Below are 25,122 nucleotides of genomic sequence, written 5' to 3' on the forward strand. Positions count from 1 at the left end.
TTGTCCTGTCTCTCCCTCTCAACAGTTTCTCATTATTTATATTCATTTTTTGATCACCTTACATCTTATTTCATCTTTAAAACTTGGATTGATCATGCCAACATCAGAAGTGGTTGTAAAAATTAAACGAATGTGTGTATGTGTTTGTGCACAAAAAATTGCCTAGATGTATATAAATGGAATTTTAAAAACAAGAAATCCAACAAATGAATATAAGATTACTGGAGAATGGAGATTTAATTGGTATTTTAAGATATATCCTCCTTAGCATACGCACAAGCTTATCCCCTGATCCTGGACTTATTTATCATAGTATGAACTTACATACTGAGTGTTTTTACCAGTATCTCTATGTGGCAGAAATACATCTCATGTCCAAATAAATATATGTCAGGTATCTAATGACATTGATTTTATTTTTTATTTATTTTGAAGTCATTTAAGATATAAAAAGTATAGCAACGTGAATGCCATTTTTTGTACGATCCAACGGGCTTTGTGATCATTTCTTTCTTTCTCCCCCACTAGAAGGTGGGTAGCCTGTAATATTCTCTCTGAATCACGTATGAGAAAGCACAGGCCTTGCTTCTTAAGCTACAGAACCCTAGAGGATTATTCTGCTAGAATAAGAGCTTGTGAAAATATCTCCACAAGATAATGAGACTTAGAAAGGAAGACCCAAGATGACCCCTTAATTACCAACATTAGAACTCAAAGCTCTTGGAGACTTGGGGGTTTTTCACTTCAATACTTAGCTAAATAGATTAAGATTATGAAATAGCCTAAACAAACAGTATTGATATTGTTTATGAGAAATGCAAAATAAGTACAAAATTGGTATGTGTGCCTCTAAAAAGACAGCCTTAAAATAGTCACTTAGATGAAAGTCAGAATGGACCCCTCATCTTTCTGACCTCTGTAGCAATAACTAGGTTTATGACTTACCTGCTCACCTCAGGAAGTGGTAATAACAGCCATTATTTTCTGTGGAAGCAATGCCTGTAACCATGTCATCCTCTGATAAATCATACCAATTGCATCTTATTATCTCACCAATGGTTCAATTAACTCACATCACCGCTCAATTTATCAAATTAAAAAGGAAGGGTTTTGTGTGTTCTAATAATTGTTTCATTAACATAAAACTAGTTAAAAACCGCGAAGCTTCAGATCTTGATTCATATTGTCTTTATGCAGTTTTCTTTTGATTTGCTCTGATGGTCCTACACTGACATGGCTCTTGTCTTCTATTAGTTGTCATGATTATTCTTTCATTAACATACATATGGCTATTGAATGTGGCAGGATTTCACAGAAGACAAACAATATTATGGAACAAAATGGCAACCATAATTTTGAAAGTCTGGCCATGTTCTGAAGCATTCAAAAAGCTTTAAAATAAGCATTGCTCTCAGTTCAGTAGGGGAGTGTGGTCTTTATGAAAGAGCCGTGTTAGAATAATATATTCAAAGATTTTTAAGTTTTGAGATCAAGGAATTTCATAGTAAATTTGAAATGATTCTTAAAACTTTTTGTCTCAGCAGAATAGACAATTGTGTTTTTCCATTTTACATAAATATATCAAGTAGAAGAAATATTTGAAAGGTATTTGTCTAATAAAAAATAATTTTGGAAATTTTAAGTCAGATTATTAGAGAATGTCACCCATACCTCAGTCATCTCATAGCTACCTCCTCCAAGAAGAATGGTACAAATGCATATTTAAAGCAGTGTGCTGCTTATCACACACTAATAATAACTAATTTGTCCCACTCTACAACAATTTACACAACTCTTTCACATTATTTTAATCTTACAACAATCACGTAAATGAAAAGTTATCATTCCCACCTTATAGATGTAGGAACTAAGGTTCGGAGTGGTTACATTGCCCATGTTGAGTTGCCCAACGATGTTAAGATGAAGGTACAGACAGTCTAGTTAAAGACAATAGCCTTGGAATCAGAAAACCAGCTTTGATGCTTATTAATTGAGAAGTCTTGGTTAATTCACTTAAAATCTCTGATTGCCACATACATTTCTCACCTTTAAAGTAAGGATCCTGCCACCTAGCATAATGATTATGTTAAATGAAATGTGTGTGTGAAAGCACTTGGTATGCTGCATACACACTCAATAAATACTCTCCCTTTATTTCTCCTTGTGTGAGGCCTCGTTGCCTTCCTTATTCATTCAACCCACCACCAAATGGACTTGAACATTTGGATCATGTTTCTGGTAATGTTCACAGCTGATTCTATGCTGGTCTCTGTCCTTTCATTCCTAATAGTAGATTTTCATGTTTATACCCATGGAGATAATTGAGAATGGTACTTCTGACCATCTCCACTGGGGTAACAATAAACTCAAGATTCCTCATAATGAATTAATCACCTCCTCACCCTATTGATTGTTATTTAGACTTCTTCTCATGACAGCCCCTTAATCCGGGTATTCTTGTTCTTAGTTTGAATTCATTTTATCATCATTGTCTCAGTCTTGGAGACTCAGAGCTTTCATGCTATTTTCAACTCTCCTCCCTACCTCATTTCCCAAATCCTATTAAGTGCAAAATCTCATCCTGACAATTTTAGCTTCGAAATGCCTCTCACATCCTTTTCTTTCCTTATGTTTCCAAGTCCCCAAGTCTGGTTCAGGCCCTTTGGCTACATAGCTGGACTATTGCAAAAACCTTCCAATTTGTTATCCCACTTCTAACTAATTTCCGTATCAACATTATCATGTTTATTTCTAAATTAACCTTCTAAAATAGTATTTTAATCATGTCATCCTGTTAAAAACCTGTGACTTCCCAATGCTTTCAAGACTTAGTCTAAACTCCTTAACATGGCACTAAAGATCTGCCCTCACTTTTGTAATTTTATTTCCTTATGTGCCCATATAAAATAGGTCTACTATAATTTCCAAGGCACATCTGATAGTTGTGTAACTCTGAAATTTTATTCTCACCATATTATGTCCACTTGGAATTACTTTGATTCTTCTTCCAGACTTTCTAAAACCAAACTCTTCCTCTCCACAACTAAGATTACATCTTAGCAAAATAATAATTGATATAGTGTTTTTCATCTTGCCCTATTTTATTTACTTTCCTTCCTTCTCTCCCCAACTGTACACTAAAAAATTTAAGGACTATGAGTTTCACTACTCTCAAACCCCCATATTGCATAGTACACAGAATGTGTACCACAAATGCATGATAATTAAATTGCAAAAAACCACGCGTGTAGCTAAACAGATCCAGAGCAGATGCTCAATATATATTTTTGACTTAATTTAAAATAAGGTACAACTTCTTTACAAAGAACCAAAAAGTGAATTTTATCTTTATAATGTAAATCTTAATTGTAAGATGCAGCAATCAGCATCAAGATCTGCTACCAGTCTCTTAAGGTGCACCAGAAATTAGCCCAATGTGGAGCACTCTGTATTTAAAAAATGATATAATAGACGGTACAACTACAGTGCAGGTGTTCACAGCAAAAGAGGATAGTCAACATAATGATCTACTCAGTTGGAGAAAGACTCATAATTTTATGTGACTTAGCTCTCATCTCTATCTTGAGCCATTACAAGAACCCTTATTCAAGACCTGTGGTTGCCAGGGAGAGGGGGCAAAGGGAGGGATGGATTGGGAATTTGGGATTAGCAGATGCAAGCTATTATACATAGAATGGATAAACAACAAGGTCCTACTGGATAGCAGAGAACTATATTCAACATCCTGTGATAAACCATAATAGAAAAGAATCTGAATAAAGAATGTATACATATGTATAGCTGAATCACTTTGCTGTAGAGCAGAAATTAACCCAACATTGTAAATCAACTATACTTCAATAAAATGAATTTAAAAAAAGAACCCTTGTTTATTGTGACCAAAGTGTTGATAATGCAAGAGAAGACTTATCAGTTGAATCCCAATGCTTCCATACGCAGTGACTTGCTCCTTCCAGGGTCACTGCCAAATCAAATCCTTGGTGGGAATATTTCCAGTAGCTCTATAAAGATAATTTTTAAAATAATTTTAAAGCCTGCATGTTTGAAAGTATTCTGACAAGTTTCTAAGGCTGTGCTGTTAGTCTGAATGTACCATTTCCTTCACATCTCTCAAATGGGAAATCACCAGAGATCTAACCAGTGATTTCGTGTTCATCCGTGCTGGAGAGAAGCTTCAATGGTTCATTCATGAAGGCAGGTTCCCACTCCTTTGTCTTTGATTCTGGTTTTAATATAAGCTTCCTATCTGTGTGACTGTCACGGGCATAACACAAGCACAGAGACGGCAGCTGAGAAACCAGAAAGTCATTTTTCAATCACATATAGGCAGCCTCATTCATTATACCAAAAAAATAAATTACTACTACTAATAAAAAATGTAACCTTTTCATATCACCCAAGTGACTCTTGAGTGTATTGTTTCTAAGTGGTTGTCAGTGTATGAAGCTCTCTCCTGTTGCATATGAAATTAAAAGTTATTTTGTCCTGAGATCCTTTTTTAGAAATGTACATTAATTCTGTATTATTCTTTTTCCAGCTAGCAATTATTTTGCATGACCAATAGAGAATTGCAGCACCTTTGGCTGTGTAGATACTGAATGACTCATGATACTGGAAAAGTAACAAGGAAACAAAGTAAGACAAGCAAAGTAAGGATAACTGGATTTTATATACCAAAATCTCTTGATGATAAGGAGACTTCTTTGCTATTTTTCCTAAAGAAGCAGTGCTTCACTCATTGCATAAACCAAACACAAACGAAAAAGAACAGGGTCAAAGGATGCTTTAAAAATCCATTTGCTGGACTTCCCTGGTGGCGCAGTGGTTAAGAATCTGCCTGCCAATGCAGGGGACACGGGTTCGAGCCCTGGTGTGGGAAGATCCCACATGCCGCGGAGCAACTAAGCCCGTGTGCCACAACTACTGAGCCTGCGCTCTAGAGCCCGCGACCTACAACTACTGAGCCCACATGCCACAACTACTGAAGCCTGCATGCCTACAGCCCGAACTCCACAACAAGAGAAGCCACCGCAGTGAGAAGCCCCCGCCCCGCAATGAAGAGTTGCCCCCGCTTGCCGCAACTAGAGAAAACCCGCACACAGCCAAAAGTAAATAAATAAATAAAAATTCATTTGCTTCTTCTCAATGGCAAAGTACTACCTGGAGTTTTTTTTTTTTTTTTTTTTCAACAGAAGAGATGAAAAGGTCTCTTTTTAAGTAGCTCAGTGAGATAGGGGAGCAGAGAAGTTAGGAATGAGCTTAAAAGCACTGATACAATCTGAGTATCCCAGGCCTAATTCTGATCAAGAAGGGTTCCCATTTGACCCAACACCCAGGAGATTTGCATTAAATATCTGGGCTTAGATGGTTCACACCAAAGCAAATGGCAGTAGAAGATGGAGTGCAGGGCTTCCCTGGTGGCGCAGTGGTTGAGAATCTGCCTGCCAATGCAGGGGACGCAGGTTCGAGCCCTGGTCTGGGAAGATCCCACATGCCGCGGAGCAACTCGGCCCGTGAGCCACAACTACTGAGCCTGCGCGTCTGGAGCCTGTGCTCGGCAACGAGAGGGCGCGATAGTGAGAGGCCCGCGCACCGTAATGAAGAGTGGCCCCCGCACCGCGATGAAGAGTGGCCCCCGCTTGCCACAACTAGAGAAAGCCCTCGCACAGAAACGAAGACCCAACACAGCCATACATACATACATACATAAAAAGAATGTAAGCAGACAAGAATAGCATTAAAAAAAATAATTAAAAAAAAAAAAAAAAAAAAAGAAGATGGAGTGCATGATGCTACCTCACATTTCAGCACTAATTGGATAAAAAGAGAAGGATACAAAATGAACCATGGTGTCCTAGATTGGATCCTGGAACAAAGAAAGAGTATTAGTGGAAAAACTAGTGAAATCCGAATAATGTTTGCAGCTTAGTTAATAGTATTTTCCCAAAGTTAGTGTCTAAGTTTTGAGAAATATATCATGTTAAGTGATGTGTTAACATGAGATAAAACTAGATGAAGCGTTGACAGGAACTCTTGTGCTATCTTTGCAACTTCTCTCTAAATCTACAATTATTCCAAAATAAAAAAGTAACAAAAAGAGAGATGAGAGAGATAGCAAGAATGGTAGTTCTTGATTCCTCTTCAGCTGTTGGCTCGTGGTTATAGAAGAAATATAAAATCTAAAATAAGATTATCACTCAATAACATATCTCATCAACAGACACAGAAATTATAATACCACTAATTTCTATAACTGCCAAAGTGAAAGACAACTGACTATTGTTAGGCTGGGTTCACATAACCACTCATGTCCAAGTTTCATTTTCTTCCCTCAGCTTTGTATATACAGAGTCTAACACATCATTCCACATTTGTCCAGAAAACATAAGCTCTATGTTCTAGATCCCAATTAATTAAAATAATTGAGACCCCGCAGTGTACACCAGCCATTATTCAGAACAAGCATAAGGTTCGGTGACTGTTTATTTACAAGTAAGGGAAAATTAAAATTGATCCTATACACAACCATTAAATAGAGGTGTAATGTTTATCGTGTTCAAATTCAACTAAGAAAAGAATAAAATTTACACATTGCAGAAGGAAATCCCTTTTATATGATCTGAGTTTCTCAACTGCTCTATGCTTCAGTTCCTTCATCCAAAAACCCCCAAATCAGAGCTGGTAATAAAAACATCTGGGTTCTAAGTTTGCTGAAAAGATTAAATGAGGTAATGGAGGCCCATTCCTGAGAGTAAGCATTCAGTAACATTTTATAAGAGTTTCTTCATCACTTGGAATCCCAGTGCTGTTGACACAAAAGCTATTGGTGAAAACAGAGAGTCATAGATGGGAATGGGTCTAAACTTCAGGCCCTAAAGCACTCTGTGTGCCTTCTAAATAGCATAAAACTGCTGTTAAATAAAACTGGCTACAGGTAGCAAGCCAATATAAGTGGGTGGATGTGAGATGAGGCCGAATTAGAGCTGAACAAAATTCAGCCTGCATTCCCAATGCTGAATTCTTACATAGTTTTCCATGATGTTTGTTTCAGTCTTGAGGTACTCTGTCAAGCTAATGGATGCTGACAAAGCAACGCAAAAAGTGCCAGTGTAAATCCGAGCTGTTAACTGAATAGATAATCTGTTTCCTTTCTGTTGCTTCGGTTGGGACAATTTGAAACAGAATTTCGAGTTTGTAGACAATACATTCTCTCAAAATAAGAGATGTTCTCAGTATCTTCCTTGGGAACTTCAACAACAGGTGTTTGGCTTCTTGGATGGATGGATGCGGTCTTGGACGTCACCTCTTCCAAATTAGAGCCTTCAGGAGCCTCTCTTACCCTCATGGGCAGCATCACAGTGTTTAACACCGCTAACTGGCAGACACGATGATGTCCCTCTCTAAAGTGCCACTTCCTTTTTGGAAGGTAAAAGCAGTGCGGCCATGATTAGCTCAGCACCCGTGGGCGGGTTAGAAGCCATACTGGGACTCCTTTCCCATCTTGTTTTTGTTCTGAGATCACAGCCTTAACACGTTATCTGCTTAATCAATTCTGCCATCTAGTGGGCACTTCCCATCCTACCGCTTTTCCTTCGGGGCCTTCCTTGTCCGATTGAGGGGCAGGTTGATGATCACGCCCCAAGTGTGGGGCGCCAGTTGGTAGTAGGTGGGGAAGGGAAACCGTAACCCTCCCATAAGAAAATAATCATTGGATAAAAACAGGGAGAGGTTCCTGGGGCCTTACCTCCAGAAAACCAAGCAAGTAGGAGTCCTGCAGAGCTGTGTGGCTTCAGATCAGCAGACTGCAGCAGGCTCAGAGACCACCTGTTAAGCGAAAATCCCAAAATCTTCAAAGACCTTCCAATGCCAAAAACCTGTGATGAAAATCCTCCTGCGTTTCAACCATCTTTGCAGGCAGCCCCTTGTTAGCCCTGCCCCCTCCTTTCACCTAGAGCTGAGTGTGCCCCCCTCTGGGCTCCACGCTGATATTTTTGAAGAAAAAGAAAGGTTATTTGTTTTTCTGCAGACATACAGGGAAGATCTATGATTACCTCTAACTCCACACCCTTTGCTTTCTAATGTACTTATGTCTGAAAACCCTGATATTAATGAAGTGTCATATTTTAATCATCACATTAAGACAATGTGCTAATAAAAATGTCATTTCATAATTGAGCCTGCCATACCCTTTATATTGCCATTAGAGATCAGGTATAGAGATCTTTGGGATATACTATCAAGCTGGGAAAATAATAATTTCCATGATTACAAAAGTATTTCCAGAATATTGATTAAAAAAACGAGCAATGAAAGGGGGAGGGATGGGATAGGGAGGATGGGAGGGAGAGAAAAAAAAAAGGCAAGCAATGGAAGGCTTATTCAAGAATAAAAATAGAATTTCAGGAAAAACCAAAATGTTAGAATTGTTCACAGCATTTCAAATAAACATAGATTCAACAGGAAATTTTTACATTTGTGTTACCATTAACCTGAGAGCAACTTGAAAGATTTCCCCAAGAATCAGTATGGTGAATGCTGCAAAATAGAAAACTTCATGATATTTTTCTTGTTATAAAATAAATACCAGTTTATTTATAACCCTGGGGGTAAGAGAGGCCCCTGAAGGCTCTAATTTGGAAGAGGTGACATCCAAGACCAAGACCGTATCCATCCATCCAAGAAGCCAAACACCTGATTTAAATATTGTTGACATATACATATTTTGTATTAAACTTTTGATTGTGTTTTGTTGAGGTGGTTCTTGTTTTGTGTTTCTGCTGACTTTCCCTTACGGTTATCATTTCCTTATGTAGTTTATAATTTTTATTGTGAGCTCATCTTCAGTTAGTATTTCATTACTGCCACTATAGTTTTTTCATTGTTTGTTTTTCGTTTGGAGGTCTTGTACACTCTGCATTATGGAAGAATCCCTGTGTTTGTTCACACAGAATGCCCCAGAGATTTTGTTAGTCTAGGACTAGATATTCCACTCACTTCTCTACTTGGGAATTGTGCACAACATGGATGTATAAGTTTGGACTCTGTACTTGAGATTTTTATTTCTCATGGGACATTCATATCTTCCTTCAGAGATAAGCATTCTTGACTCTTCCCAGGCTCTCCTTTAAGAAAGAGGCAGCCCTCCCAGGCTCCTGGTTTTACCTTCCATGCCTCTATATTTGATTTCATGGATCTATATTTGATTGTCAGTGTCCCAAGGACCAGAGCCTTCATTTATGTGCTTACACTTGCCTATGGTTACTCTCCTTAACTCTGCAGCTAGGAATCTTCTTGTCGTTCTTTCTAACTCATTTTTGTATTTTTACTAAAACAATACTGGTATATTTTATGCAGCATTCAGTGAGTTTTTGTTAAGGGGAAGTAGTTCATATTAGGTCAGTCTACCACGTTGCTGGAACTCAATTCTTTCCCTGTCTATACGTTGTTTCATATAGTTGAAGTGGTCTCTTTGTCCTTACACCAAATTACTTCTTAAATTAGAGGAAAAAAAATAAGTCATGTCATTCAACCCCTTCCAAGCTTCCAGGGTCAGAATCTAAGTCCTGCTCCATCTGTCCTTCTACTTAGACATATCCAGTGCTGCCATCTGTTTCTAATATGTTTTATATTATGGTGTTGTGACCAATGCTTTTTGACCTTTATTAAGAACCACTAGGGTGTGAAAGTACCAAAATGTATAAATAATGAACTCAATATTCTTATAAAGCAAGTCGTTCACCACACAATCATACGGAATTACATTAAAATCCATGAACTCAATTTTTTAGAGCTGGAAAGTATCTTAAAAACCATCTCACTGTAACCAACTTTTATAAATGAGAAAACCAAGGCCCCGAGAGTTCAAGAACAATTTCCTAAGGTCTTTGCAATACCTCTACCAAAATAGCAACATTCTAATGTTAAAATAAGTATCTCTTTAATTAAACATTAATCTCTCCATTAAACTTATTAACAATAAATCTTAAAGCTATCATCTGGGCATGTGGATAGTTGTCTATGCAATGTATAACATTTTTGTTTTAATTTTCTAACGTTTTAGAGTTCACTTACGTTGTACTTGGTTCAAACAATGTCATCATTTTCTTTTTAAAATTTCAACGTGATTCATGGAAACGACTAAATGCCAACTAACAGTCTTTATAAACCAATACAAGCCATTTTGCATGTACATTTGTAAATGTTTTATCAACATTTTACTATATTATTAAATCCTCAGACTATATGGATCACATAAACTTTTCTTCTCTCATTTTATTCTTGGTTTTACTTTTGTGTAATCTGTGTTTCTTTGTCTGTGTTTGTTGGTTCTGAGGTGGATTTTACAGGAAGATGGAATCTTATGAAGATGGCGTAACAGGTAAAGTACACTTTGCTACATTGCTAAAGCAGTTACTTTCACACCCACTTCCCTGACTTGAAGAGTTCCTGAATCTCAGTGAGAAAGTTTTCTGTTCACAAGGATTTCAGTATAACATTTTATCTTTTCCCCAAGTGACTCAATTCTTTTTTCCTGAGAACTTGGAGATAATTTGTTTAAAACTTTTCATGGCCAACTTTTTCTCTCTGGGCAAAAGTAATAACTCTATACACATTTCCCTAATATGTCAGTTATACAAAGGTAATATTAGCAACAAGGTTTAAATAGATTGATTCTTAATTCTTAGTATCTGAAAAGAATACATAAACAATGATTTTCCCAAGGGCCGATGCTAATGCTGGGCTAGAATGACAGTCTAAAATTCATTTGGTATTTAGATTAGGGCAGATATTAGTTTCTCCCCCAAACACATAACCCCCTGGCAGGCATTTTGAATTTACACTCATTCAAGAGATGATATTTAGGATGTGGTATTTTTTTCAAAAACTGGCACAAACATTAGATAACTAATGTGTGAAAAGGCACATTGATATTAAAATGCTACAGGAGGCCTGGCTCTCCGAGGTTTGGTTTTAGAAAGTAGTACATGCCAGATGTTTCAGGGAAAAGCATAAAATCTACATTATGTGCCTAATTGTACTGTATTACATCACAGAGATGGGGATTTTATTTTCCCTGACCACAGCTGGTGATAACAATATGCCCTGGAGCATGAAAGAATCGGGCACCCTGAATATAAGGCAGCTCCTTACTGTGTTTTTTCTGAAAGGGTGGGGAAAATTTTTAGCTTCAAAAATCTCTACGTACAGCAACGACAGCACTCTCAATTTAACAGAGTCTATGACTGTGGGCTAAAATACTAACCAGACTAGCCACTACTATAAGGAATGAGCTGAAGAAGGAAGAACGTGGCAGTAAAGTATATACTATTGCAGATCTGGGTACTGGACAAACTATGTTTATAAGAGGGTACCACTGGGATTCCAAAAAGCCCCTGGTATTAATGAGGAGCTTGCCTTGTTAAAACATGTCACGGAATTGAGCTGGTCCCAATAGGCTACTTTTCTCTCATTATGTCAGGAGCCGGCCATACAAAGGAAGGAGTAGAGGAGTGAAAAGTGTTAAAATGGAGTAGTCATGTTGTGCCTTTCAAAACTGACATCCACCATTGCCCAAGTAAAAGAAGAGTAGAGCCTTCCAGCCTTGCTTCCTGCTACATCCTTACCTAGAAATACAGTATTTCTATATCAGCAAAGAATACTCTCTAGACATGGTGTTTATTGCACCTTATACAAAATAATTTTTGGATGTAAAAATGTTTTTGTCACTCTCTCAATTTTTTTCTTCCTGTTAACACATAAAGCAGGCCATCTACAAGGGATGTCAAACTTTTAGAGTAAGTCACATGCCATATACTATAGTCCAATTTTGTATAGGATAACACCTGTCTCCAAAAAAGAATTGGATTATTTTTAAAACAGATTTATTAAACTTAAGTTTTTTTCTTTAAAAAAATTTCTCTCTTATATGCTAAATTATTAGTATATCAAATTATACTTAGGTAAATACCCAACTCTTAGGAACTCAAAATTTTTGATCCTGACACACTTAATGATAGATGGAATATGAGTTGCTTTTTATTTTGAAGTTAGAGAGAATGGCTCAGAGGAATTAAATGACTTTCCTTTCCTTTATTTTTCAATATAAAAATTTTGTCAAAGAAAATTTACCAAACGTTGCAATATTTGCCTTACGTGGTCATGGAGCCAGCATGGTAGACAGAGGTCCTGTTTGCCTTCCTGGAATATATACTTTCCCTGTCATCAGCTTTCATGTTCTTGTTGCTCTTTCTCAGTCTTTTTACTTTCCCTCTGTCTCATTCTCTTGTATCAGAATCTCCAATTTGCATTTCATTTTTTTTAAACTTAAAAACTTACTGTCAATGCAGTGCAGATGAATATGTGAACTGTGCTGTAAACTTTCAATGGAAATAATAGTTTTGTGTCATACTGCCATCTAATGGTGTCCATGATGCTGGACTTCTTCCATAATTAATTGCACATATTTTTTAAATTAATTAATTAATTTATTTTTTAATTTGGCTGCGTTGGGTCTTCATTGTTGATTGCGGGCTTTCTCTAGTTTTGGTGAGCAGGGGCTACTCTTCCTTGCGGTGTGCAGGCTTCTCATTGCGGTGGCTTCTCTTGTTGTGGAGCATGGGCTGTAGGCATGCGGGCTTCAGTAGTTGTGGCACGCGGGCTCAGTAGTTGTGGTTCATGGGCTCTAGAGCACAGGCTCAGTAGCTGTGGCGCATGGGCTTAGTTGCTCTGCGGCATGTGGGATCTTCCCGGACCAAGGCTCGAACCCGTGTCCCCTGCCTTGACAGGCGGATTCTTAACCGCTGCGCCACCAGGGAAGTCCCAATTGCACATATTTAATAGAAGAACAAGTTATTAATTAAAACACAATTCCCAGATTTGAAGAATTTTTAGAAAAAATGTTTTATATAATGCAAAGATTGAACACATTTAACACCAGTTTTCATGTTTTAAGTTGTTTGCATATTAAAATAGTGGATTCTTTAGAGCTGATTTTAATATCAAACAGATTAACCCAGGACATTTACTTTTGTAGCTTGTACTCTGATCATTTCTCTCTGAGCTATAGCCAAAGACTTTCAATAATTATCAACCTCCCTATTATTTGATAATTCACAAGTAGCATATGGATTTATTTCTTCATTTGTGTACATTTCCTGAGGTTTTACTTCGGGGCTGGCAAGACCCATAGGTATTTCCTCTTAAAAGACAAGCATGTATTTCCTTCAGTGCTTCTATCATACTCATAGGAAGTAGTCATCTTTATGGAGGGAGAACGGAAAAGCACTCTGACCAGCTCTAGTTCTAGTTTCTTCCAGTTCTGTAGCTGCTTTGAGCACTCTGTATTACCTTGGCTGAGGAATTTACTTCCTGAACTTCAGTTATCTTACCTCCTAGTTGAAAGGGTAGTTTATTTCTAAGTTGCCCATAGCTTTAAAAGAATGTCATTTTCATGTCATATCCATCTAGGATACGTGTAGGATCATAATTTAATTAGACATCATGGGCCAAAAGTCTTTACAGTCATAGCTCTGTGCCTGAAACCATTTGATACAGCTAGAGGTAGAAAATAATGACTATTCATCAGGTAAATAAATTCTAGCTACTTATTAAGAACACTCTTATCCCCATGTTGCTAATCTGGTTTATCATATTATCTGAAAAATAAGCGATTGCAAGATGATTTTTTAAACCATGAAGTAAGAGAATGTACACAGAATAAACATGAGCCTATTATGATTAAAATAATATTCAAGATAATATATTTTATCTATGTATGTGTATGCTGTGTTTATATAATATGCATGGAGAAACAAAGAAGCATGTGAATTATTATGACGTAGTATATTTTAGGTGTAGTAGAGCTTTGCTCTAAGTCACTATCAGTGTAAATTAGTGGGGAGAAGAATAAAATAGTATATAGTTAAAAACAAGAATACAATAATAACAGACTAAAATCAGGATTACAGAAGCTCATTAAATCAGACGGAGACAGGTAGCTACCTAATGCACAAAGAATAGCAGAGCTTGGAACAACACTGACAAAATTCTCTTCAATTTTACTCAAACTCCTAATTTAGAGCCTTCCATTAAAACATGAGTTTAATACTTCTGGATCCATCTCACGAGGTTCATGTTTTCAGAAATCTTAAATGTGTAAAATTGTCTCTTAAAGCAATTTAATGTCTTCAATTAATCACTGTTCTTACTAAGAAGGAGAATTCAGGAGGTTTTAATTTTTTTTTTAAAGCCTAGTGACTGTAGAGATGGTAGACAACAGCTGGGAAAGTTTGAGTTCAAGATTAGAAATAAGTTTACATACTCTCATGCTTTCTCTTCCTTTCCTTCCCTTCCCTTCCCTTCTCTTCACTTCCCTTCCCTTCCCTTCCCTTCCCTTCTCTTCTCTTCTCTTCTTTTCCATTTTTTCCTTTACTTTTTGATAATTTTCAGTTATGTTAAACAGGTCTTAAGGAAAACATGAAGTGAGAAAGGGCCATTCATTTGGTCTTCTCTGCCAAGAGGTGGCCAAGAATCAGCTGGGGAAAAAAAAAATCCATCATTCCACAGTCTTGTATACATCATAAACTCTCAAGGATTTATAGTGAAATAAAAATGTTTACTGCCTGTCTGGATGTGTTTCCCAGAAACAGAGAAACCAACATCTAACTCAGAGTGCTAGGAGTGTTATCTGATACTACAGACAAAAAAGCAATACGTTTCACAAACACACAACTAATAAAATCCTTGAGTAAGTTCTGAAGGGAGAAAGAAGAGCCAGAGGAAAGAGGCAAGGGCTACAAATCATTAAGAAGATTTAGGTTATAAACCAGAGCCCAGTCTGCATGCCCAAAGAAGAAAGAGTCCCAGAATGGGAAGATTAAAGTATCTCAAAATTTGGCAGTCATCAAAAGCACGATTTTGAGTTCTTTGGGTGTTTGTGTGTCCTATTGTGCTTTTCTGACCTAGATTAGTCTAGTTACTCAGAACACAGCAGTATAGCTTTGCAGTAACGTTGCCCCATGGCTTAATTTCCCAATTAAACTTAAACAAATTTCTCAAACGCTCATAAAACCCTTGGTGGCAAGATCAGTGCACCTGAATATTTAATTATTTGAATGTCAGTCTGAGACATAGATAATTAGCAGCTAATAGAAGATGCCTAAGACCGGAAAACAAAAGATTCTTCTATGGTTAATCAGGGAATAAGTGAAAAAATTTACCAAAACACACACTTTTTTTCATTGTCTTTATCCTAAAGAAGTGGAAAGATACTAGAAAACTGAAAAGATATAAAAAATAATTAAGATAGAAGAAAAAAAGTTCATCGAATTGTAATTTTTTTCTAGAGGCTGAACTTTGTCTGCAGTTAGATGATAGAACTAATAACATTAAGAGACCATCTATGTATATCTCCAGACTAAGTGATTGTCTATCAGAAAATATCAGGCTTAGCCTGGCTGAAAATATGCTTCCTTCTTTGGCTATAATATTTCAACATAAGTAAATGTGAAGCTCAGAAAAATAAATATATGTATCAGACAACATTTACAAAATAAAATTAATCTACCGACCCTCATAAATCAACTTAATTATATACCTAGTGAAATGGCTTGAGCCTTGGCTGGAAGATGATAAACCAGAGGTGGTGGTAAAAGAGTTATTGAGCTCAGGAGGGGTCCCAGTGGGAAGCCCAGGGAATTAGTACTGGGCTCAGTCTTACTTTACATCTTAATTACTGATTTCAAAGAAAGGCTAAACTGCACATTAACTAATTTGCAGCTGGTACTGAACTGGCAAACACTGGGAATTGCAGATTAAAAATCCAAAGGGATTTTAAGGAGTTAGAAATAGGAATCAGTAACATCCAACCCTTTAAATAATAATAACAATGATGATGATGGTGATAAAACAAAAACTCTGGATAAATTCTTTTGTGGAGACATCATGAAGAGAAATGTGAAAGAAAATATTCCTCTTCAAGACACTGAGTCAGGAAACCTAATGTGCAGAAGTATTGATAGAGCAAACACTGAAACAGATGCAGTTGAAAGGACAGGAATACGGGATTAGAAAAATACCACAAGTGTATTTCCTTGATCAAAAATCAGCCTGGCCAGCTCCTCTTCACGAGGCTGAGAAATATGATCAGTAGCACATCACCACTATGTGTTCATAGCCTTCCTGCTACTTGACTCCTCAAGTAGCAGCCTCTAATTCTTACCCTTCATATTGATTTTCTTCTTGGAACCAAGAGATTCTTTAATTTGAGATTCTAAACCATGTGATGTCTGTGAGAAATAGAAGACATTATGATTGGCATTCCTGTTTGCCTTTCATCTTTTTCAACCTCCAATGGCAGCAGGCTGAGGTGGGATAAGATAAAATACAGAAAGAATATACCCATAGCATCTGAGAGAACAAGATGACTGGGAAAAACTGTTATCAATAAAAAAAAATTCAAAAAAATGTCTGAAAGCCAGAAAGGATGGAAATGAATCTTGAAATTAAACAATGGGTAAAGTCAACCTAGAATACATTGATATTACTAGGGTGTGAAGAATATTGTCTAGTGGAACCTCCAAGTGACTCTGAGTTCAGAACTAGCCAACGACCAAGTATAGGAAAGGGTAATGAAGGTGAAAGGGGAGAAAATAAAGACCTTTTATGGGACCATTGTACCAGTCCGTGTGCCCATCCCAGTCCCACAACAAGCACAGACCCCAGATAGTTTAGTTGGCATTCCCTCCAGGCAAAGAATCTCAAGGCTATTCTCTAAAGAAACTGAACCAAACTGTAGTGGAAAGTCATAGATTCCAATATGGATGTTGCTTTCCCAACAACTGAAAGTCCCCGTCATTCTGGGATTGGAGGGCTGGAGGCAAGCAACTAATTCTCTATCCATTTCTTCTAAAGTGAAACCTCTTAGCTCTAGGGCTACTAGAACAGTCTTGTTCAGGTGGGGAAAAGGGGAAGAAACGTGGTCACCATGCCTTCCTACAGCATGGAAGGGCAGAACTGTTGATACGTGCAGACTTGAGTAGGGACCCAATCACCTCTTGGGCTGGATCAGTCCCATACAGAGTTGCCAACTACAATTCCCCTGCAGGGAGGAACTTCCATTGAGAAATACAATAGCAGGGGAAACCCACCCCAGTTACCCCTCTCTTCTGTGTCAGCCCTGAATGGATAACCAACCACCACCAGGCATATGAAGAGACTATATGCAAACCAGTAGCAAGAAAGAGAATAACAACCAGAACACAGACCCTGGAGAAAGTAAAGATCTTCAGAAGACCGCTAATATTTTTAGAGATCAAGACATATTACCTGAGCCAGCTGTTGTACTGTACTACTGTGCTTTTCAAGGTACTGTACTGTAAGATTAAAAATGTTTTCTTTAAAAAAACATATATTACCTGCATAAGATAAGAATGAGGGAAAAATAGGATATAATGAATATGACCAACACAAATTAAAAAGAAAGTCAATTAAAAACCTCAAAGAAAACAAATAAAAAACCCTGATCATTAAATGCATGAAATGTACTTAATGTGACATGAACTTAATAATTAATGAAGTATTTAAAAGGAGAATTAAGTTTACTTTCACTCTAAAAACATTTTCTTAGGGTGACCAAGAGGTGAAGGCATTGGACCTATAAAGAGGACACTGATTTGAACATACAACTTGGCTTGACAGTGAATAGTATGGGTGTGATCAGACCAGTGTAAAGACTGGTTACTGATTTTCAAATTTTATATCAATGTATTGTCAAAGGTGAGACTTGGTTGGGGTTATTGGAGGGGTTATAAATGTTAATAATCTTGATAAGATCAAAGTAAAAGTATAGCTGCAAGTTGGACTTTTAGGAGGAAGAGGATTTGTGGAGGAGAAGGACCAGGGCACCAATAGCCTTATCTCACAAAGAGGGAGTCAAGAAGTATTGTTCAAAGTTGATGAAAAAATAAAGAGAAGTTAAGATTATTATTAAAAGTTACAAATTAAATTTTAAAAAAGAACTAAAATAATGATGTAAAAATAACAAATCAAGGAAAAAAGATTAGTACGAGATAAATCCTCTTATATTAAGAAGTCAAAAGATAGTTTCAAAACTTTATTAGTCAAGAAATAGGGGTAGATGTATATTATTTAGAGTTATGAAGGTAATTTTCACCACAAACTAAAAGAGACAGGTAAAAGAGCTTACTTTCGGGACTTCCCTGGTGGCACAGTGGTTAAGAATCCGCCTGCCAATACAGGGAACACGGGTTCGAGCCCTGGTCCAGGAAGATTCCACATGCCGCGGAGCAATTAAGCCCATGCGCCACAACTACTGAAGCCTGCACGTCTAGAGCCCGTGCTCTGCAACAAGAGAAGCCACCAAAATGAGAAGCCTGTGCACCACAATGAAGAGTAGCCCTTGCTCGCCACAACTAGAGAAAGCCTGCGAGCAGCAACAAAGACCCAACGCAGTCAAAGATAAATAAATAAAATAAATTTATAAAAAAAAAAAAGAGATTACTTTTGAGGAGTAGAACTGGGGGCAAAGATCATAAGTTCTTTTGCTATATTTGATATAACTCATATGCGTGTATTTTTTCCCAGTAAAAATAATGTTCAACATATTTCATCTACAGTACATCATTTGTTTTAAATTAAAGAGTATAAAAATCAAGTAATTGAATAGAGTAGCATAAACACTGTTAACAGATATCACTTTTGATTAGGCAAGTAGTTGATTTACACAAAATTTGAGAAATCACATCTGCAGGCATTGTAGTAAGATTTCTGTAGATAAAATAACATGCACACATGTGCCTGTGCCTGGGTATTAATGACCCCTCCAGCTGATCTCTCTGCCTATATCTCCTTTAGGCGTTAACTATATTTCACTGACATACATTTTAATATTCTACAAACATTAAGGTTGTCTTTCTGCCTATAAGATAAATACAATGTCCTCAACAGGGATCTTCACAATTTGGTGGCAATTATCCTTACCTGCCTCGTCTCACAAAGTTCAGTAACACGCAAGTTTTCTGTCCCAGCCATGCTAGACTACACACACTCCTTAGAGACTGTGTGTGCCTATCCATGCATCTGTGCTACCACTCACCTGAAACACCCTGCCCCACCCTCTCCATCAGTACAAACCCCACCCATCCATCAAGATAATGCTCAAGGGACTTCCCCGGTAGCACAGTGGTTAAGAATCTGCCTGCCAATGCAGGGGACATGGGTTCGGTCCCTGGTCCAGGAAGATCCCACATGCCGCGGAGCAACTAAGCCCGTGCGCCACAACTACTGAGCCCGCGCTCTAGAGCCCGCGAGCCACAACTACTGAGCCCACGTGCCACAACTGCTGAAGCCTGCATGCCTAGAGCCCGTGCTCCGCAATAAGAGAAGCCACCGCAATGAGAAGGCCACGCACAGCAACGAAGAGTAGCCCCCACTCATCACAAGAGAAAGCCCAAGAAAGCCCAAGAAAGCCCACGCACAGCAAGAAAAAGCCCAAGAAAGCCCACGCACAGCAACGAAGACCCAACGCAGCCAAAAAAAAAAAAGAGATAATGCTCAAACCCTGTTTCTTCCATGGAGCCTGACCACCCCATCCTGAAGGATGGGAATAAGCACTGTAATCCCGTCATTTACCTTCTTCACCAGTTTTTCTCCACCTTTCCTTCCTGATCATCCTTCTTTCTTCTCCCTGACAAATATTTCCTGGTACTCTACCATGTGAAAGGCTAATTTGCCAACTGGTCATGGACTGTTTGTAAGTCTCCTCTATTGCTACTGAGCTTTTCAAGTTTCTTGATTGGTCTCTCTAGCCTGAATATAAGCTCTATGAGGATAAAGGAATGCCTTTCATACTTCTTTATATATCTCACAATGCTTAGGACTGTGTTTTCAACAAACTAGACTCTTGATGAATATTTTTGGTTAACCGGGTCAGTGTATGATTACTTGCTTTTATAACTTTTTAAATAGAATGATAACATTTAACTTAATGTAATTAACTTTAAATCAGTGTGAAATCTGGGTTTTATGAGACAGTGTAGCACAGACATAAAAATTGAAAGAATTTGGAGACTGAATTGATTCCTAGTTCTATCACTTCCTAGCCATGTGACCTGGGATCAGTTACTTAACCTACCTTTGCCACAGTTTTGTCATAGATAAATGTGGCTAATAAAATATCTAAAATACTTCCTAGTGCTGTTGTAAGGATCAAGTGAGACATACAGTGTTCAGGATTGAGCCTAATATGCTGCAAGTGTTCTATAAACTTCAGATACTTTGTTATTTTCAGGACAAAAGAACCTCAAAAATCTCCACTGCTTAACTCCTAACAGGTTTGTTTCACTCACGCAAAGTCCACTGTAGGTCAATGGGAGGAGGAGGTACACAGGGAGACTCTGCTCCACAGAGGCACTCAGGTACCTAGGCCAATGGACTCTACCTGAGATGTGCTCAGTGAGCTCAGCAGTGGAGGAGACAGCTGGGGTGGAGGGCTGGATCTTTTACTTGTGGACCAATAAGTGACACACATCACTCACGGCTGCCCAACTGCAAGAACAGCAAGGGGCTGGAAAGTGTGCGGGAGGACATTAAATGATTAGTATACCTCCTGTGTCAGCCACAGATAATGTGAATCTATGGAGAGAAAATGACAGAAAGCAGAGGTGCAACCTAAAAGCCCCCCAAATCATAAGGTTATTCTGAATCAGATTTCAGAAATATAAATTTTTGAAGCTAAGCAACTGAATTAAATGCTTTAATGTAAGATTTATTGTTGGTCTGATCTGGAAATTAGTATCTCCAACAAATTTGATTGATATTTTTCATGTTTTTAATTAATGTTTCAAACTTATTCAGAAATCGGAGCTGGAAGGGATCTTGTTTTTATAATAAAAAGTTAATCTTCAGGAACAAGACAAGGGTGTCCACTCTCGCCACTATTATTCAACATAGCTTTGGAAGTCCTAGCCAAGGCAATCAGAGAAGAAAAAGAAAGAAAAGGAATCCAAATTGGAAAAGAAGAAGTAAAACTGTCAATGTTTGTAGATGACATGATACTATATATAGAAAATCCTAAAGATGCCACCAGAAAACTACTAGAGCTAATCAATGAATTTAGTAAAGTTGCAGGATACAAAACTACACAGAAATCTCTTGCATTCCTATACACTAACAACGAAAGATCAGAAAAAGAAATTAAGGAAACACTCCCATTTACCATTGCAACAAAAAGAATAAAATATCTAGGAATAAACCTACCTAAGGAGGCAAAAGACCAATATGCAGAAAACTATAAGACACTGATGAAAGAAATCAAAGATGACACAAACAGATGGAGAGGTATACCATGTTCTTGAACTGGAAGAATCAATATTGTGAAAATGACTATACTATCCAAAGCAATCTACGGATTCAATAAAATCCCTATCAAATTACTAATGTCATTTTTCACAGAATTAGAACAAAAAATTTTACAATTTGTATAGACACACAAAAGACCCCGAATAGCCAAAGAGATCTTGAGAAAGAAAAACAGAGCTGGAGAAATCAGGCTCCCTGACTTCAGGCTATACTACAAAGGTACAGTAATGAAGAGTATGGTACTGGTACAAAAACAGAAATATACATCAGTGAAACAGGACAGAAAGTTCAGAGATAAACCTACGCACCTATGATCACCTCATCTATGACAAAGGAGGCAAGAATATACAATGGAGAAAAGACAGTCTCTTCAATAAGTGGTGCTGGGAAAACTGGACAGCTACATGTAAAAGAATGAAATTAGAACACTCCCTAACACCATACACAAAAATAAACTCAAAATGGATTAAAGACCTAAATGTAAGGCCAGACACTATAAAACTCTTAGAGAAAAACATAGGCAGAACACTCTTTGACATAAATCACAGCAAGATCTTTTTTGACCCACCTCCTAGAGGAATGAAAATAAAAACAAAAATAAACAAATGGGACCTAATTAAACTTAAAAGCTTTTGCACAACAAAGGAAAACATAAACAAGACAAAAAGACAGCTGTCAGAATGGGAGAAAATATTTGCAAATGAATCAACAGACAAAGGATTAATCTCCAAAATATACAAACAGCTCATGCAGCTCAATATCAAAAAAACAAACAACCCAATCAAAAAATGGGTCGAAGACCTAAATAGACATTTCTCCAAAGAAGACATACAGATGGCCAACAAACACAGGAAAAGATGCTCAACATTGCTAATTATTAGAAAAATGCAAATAGAAACTGCAATGAGATATCACCTCACACTGGTCAGAATGGCCATCATCACAAAAATGTACAAACAATAAATGCTGGAAAGCGTGTGGAGAAAAGGGAACCCTCTTACACTGTTGGTGGGAATGTAAATTGATACCGCCACTATGGAGAACAGTATGGAGGTTCCTTAAAAAACTAAAAATAGAACTACCATATGACCCAGCAATCCCACTCCTGGGCATATACAGGAGAAAACCATAATTCAAAAAGCTACATGCACCCCAATGTTCATTGCAGCACTATTTACAATAGCTAGGACATGGGAGCAACCTAAATGTCCATCAACAGATGAATGGATAAAGAAGATGTGGTCCATACAATGGAATATTACTCAGCCATCAAAACGGATGAAATTGGGTCATTTGTAGAGACATGGATGGATCTAGAGTCTGTCATACAGAGTGAAGTAAGTCAGAAAGAGAAAAACAAATTTCATATATTAACACATATATGTGGAAAAATGGTAAAGATGATCTCATTTGCAAAGCAGAAATAGAGACACAGATGTAGAGAACAAACGTATGGATACCAAGGTGGGAAGGGGGGTGGGATGAACTGGGAGATTGGCATTGACATATATGCACTACTACGTTTAAGATAGATAACTAATGAGAACCTACTGTATAGCACAGGGAACTCTACTTGGTGCTCTGAGGTGACCTAAATGGGAAAGAAATCCAAAAAAGAGGGGATATATGTATACGTATGGCTGATTTACTTTGCTGTCCAGCAGAAACTAACACAACATTGTAAAGCAACTATACTCCAATAAAAATTAATTTTAAAAAAAAGGTCTAAGATAGTCATCAGGCTGTTTAAAGTTTCAGAAGGAAATTCCACTAACAGCTGAGTCATCCAGAAGTCCAGACTCAGTCTCTAGCCCAGCTCAGGACCTTTCTACACACTAGACAATCATTATTGGCTTGTTGAAGTCCTAACCCCCAGTACCTTAGACTGTGGCCATATTTGGAGATAAGGCCTTTAAAGTGTTAATTAAGGTTAAATAAAGTCTTCGGGATGGGGTTCTAATCCAATAGGACTGATGTCCTTATAAGAAGAGGAAGATACACCAGGGATGCACACACACAGAGGAAAGACCATGCAAGGACACAGCAAGGAGGCAGCCACCTATAAGCCAAGGAGAGAAGCCTCAGGAGAAGCTAAACCTGCTAACACCTTGATCTTAGACTTCTAGCCTCCAGAACTGTGAGAAATAATTTTTTATCGTTTAAAAAAAAAAAAGAAGTCTGAATTCAAATATCTTTTTCTCCTATATAGAAATGAAATCTAATGCACATATTAATTTTGCCCTGACTGAATTTGTATGCCTATGAAATCAAATAACAATAAAATATAATTAAAAAAATAAAATAAATAAAAAGTTGATCTTAACATTTAGCCATTGTATTCAGGGTATATATGCTGAAGTTTTCCGTATTAAAGCTGCACTTCTTATTTGCTGCCAGCAAGGGGAGTTGTAAGAACTTTTAAGCTTCTCCACTATGATGCTAAAATGAGAATCTAAAAGGGAATGGAAAAAAGTTACAGATTTAAATGAATCACTTCCCTAAATCATCAGGGTTCCCTGCAGAGGGACAGCAATATCTTGGAATGCTTCTGAATATTGCATCCGATAGAGTAGCAAAGGGCACTTTTCTTTTTTTAACTTTTGTTGTGTAAAGATGCTCCTAAAATTTTTCTCTAGTTTTGTTTTGTTTTTCCTAAATAAAATTAATGACTGTGGACCCACTCACTTTTTTTTTTGCACAACCTCTTGTATATTTCTGAGCCAGAAATACCAAAATACCTCACCTTTATCTGAACCCGTAAATCCTGATTTCAGGAGGGGAGCTGGAGCCCTCCCCTCTCGTATTCTTCAGACTTCCTTCCCCTTTCCCAGCACTGACTTCTGATGTCCTCTAAGTGATTGCACAACTGCTGTCCAGCTGATTATTCATCAAAGCCCATTCTCTGTGAGTAAGAGGTGAACACATTATCCTACATGGCGAACTTCCTGTCTCTTAATTCAGGAATTTAATGGAAGGGATTTGTCTCTCTGGCTCAGAAGAAAAGGTATCTGAATTGTATGTACATTTCACTTTTTCTTGTTAGTTAAACTTGAAAGTGTGAGTGTTATGAAGAAAGATCAAACTGGAGTAGGGAAAGGAGATATTAATAAAATCTGCATTTAAATTAAGAATTATTCTATTGTGCTTTTCTTTTCACTTTTCTATCTTACTTTTTTTCTGTTTGTCATTTTGTGCAATTAATTCAAATAATTCAGATCAGAAAACCAAACTTTTTTTTTTTTATATGACATAGCACTTACTTAACTCTTTGTCAATTTTAACCAAATACTTTCCTAAACCTCCTATCTCATTTGGTCTCTATAGCCACAAGCTATATACTTAATCTAGAACTTGACATACTGTCCATGTTTTCATGTGAAACAAAGTTAAAGTCCTCAGTGGACTATGGGATTGTCTAATTTGTTGCATAACTATATAGGGAAACGTCTTTATGCTAGAATTACAAAAAGTTATGCTCCGTTATTCAGAACTTAAAACTGTATTTTCAAAAAAGCTCAACTGACTAAATAACTCTATATTCTACCTTATAGAGATTTGATGAAAATTTTATCAAAATAATTCTACTTGCTAACATGTTTACTTAGAAGTTTTCATTTTTAATTGGAATTTGCCACAACTTCTCTACTATATTTTAAAAGGATTACTTTTTTTTCTTAATTTTTTTTTGGCCACACCACGCAGCTTACAGGATCTTCGTTCCCT

The 25,122-nt window shown here is 37.3% G+C and overlaps 1 long non-coding RNA gene across 1 annotated transcript in view; it reads right to left on the bottom strand.

Annotated features, from left to right (window-relative positions):
• Positions 1-12,437: 12,437 nt before the first annotated feature.
• The window catches only part of LOC133076501 (uncharacterized), a 30,421-nt gene continuing 17,736 nt past the window's right edge, over positions 12,438-25,122 (bottom strand). Inside the window, exon 3 of the long non-coding RNA XR_009697544.1 lies at positions 12,438-12,821. This is a non-coding gene — a long non-coding RNA (uncharacterized LOC133076501). The remainder of the gene's footprint in view (positions 12,822-25,122) is intronic.

The sequence above is a fragment of the Eubalaena glacialis genome, chromosome 16, assembly GCF_028564815.1.
Source record: "Eubalaena glacialis isolate mEubGla1 chromosome 16, mEubGla1.1.hap2.+ XY, whole genome shotgun sequence".
NCBI classification, from domain to species: domain Eukaryota; kingdom Metazoa; phylum Chordata; class Mammalia; order Artiodactyla; family Balaenidae; genus Eubalaena; species Eubalaena glacialis.